The sequence below is a fragment of the Octopus bimaculoides genome, chromosome 9 (genome assembly GCF_001194135.2).
Source record: "Octopus bimaculoides isolate UCB-OBI-ISO-001 chromosome 9, ASM119413v2, whole genome shotgun sequence".
NCBI classification, from domain to species: Eukaryota; Metazoa; Mollusca; class Cephalopoda; order Octopoda; family Octopodidae; genus Octopus; species Octopus bimaculoides.
In genome coordinates, this window is record NC_068989.1 from 11,901,647 (window position 1) to 11,902,344 (window position 698).

Here is a 698-nt window from a genome sequence, read left to right on the forward strand (position 1 = left end):
TATATATATATATATATATAGAGAGAGAGAGAGAGAGAGAGAGAGAGAGATCTGTGAAAATATGTGACAATTATTCGGTAACCATGATAAAACTCCGAGTTCCGGATGCCGGTGCGGAAACCCACGCCGCCATCTCTCCAGTTATCTGGCCATTGAAAATTCCTATGAAAATGACCATTAAACAAAGGGAAATTACTGTGTGGTTGACCGTTATTAAGACAAAAGAGCTATTAGAATACTATGGACCTTTTTTACTCCCTTACCTTTACTCCCTCCCCTCATTTAGCGGTCATTCTAATAGGTCTTGAACTCAGAACGTGAAGACAGACGAAATACCCCGCAGCATTTCGCCCGGCGTGCTAACGATTCTGCCTGCTTGCCGCCTTAATTCACGCGTAATATCAACGCATGATATGTGCTTTTCTACTTTCCCGTTGTTCGTTGTAGTTGCTTACGTTCATGCAATGCCTGATCATGGAGACCTGTGGTTAAATACATTCTAGTCGTTACTACCTAACCATCCTTTGTTCTATGTGCAGCGAAACAAGGAACAACATTGCCCAACGTGTCCATTCCTAAATCAGTTGTGTGCAGTTCTGGGAAATTTAGCAATTGTCTCTTCGTCGAGGTGGAGCAACCATGACGAATCACTCTCACTGGTTCCAGTGTGTCTTAACGTAGTATATATATATATATAT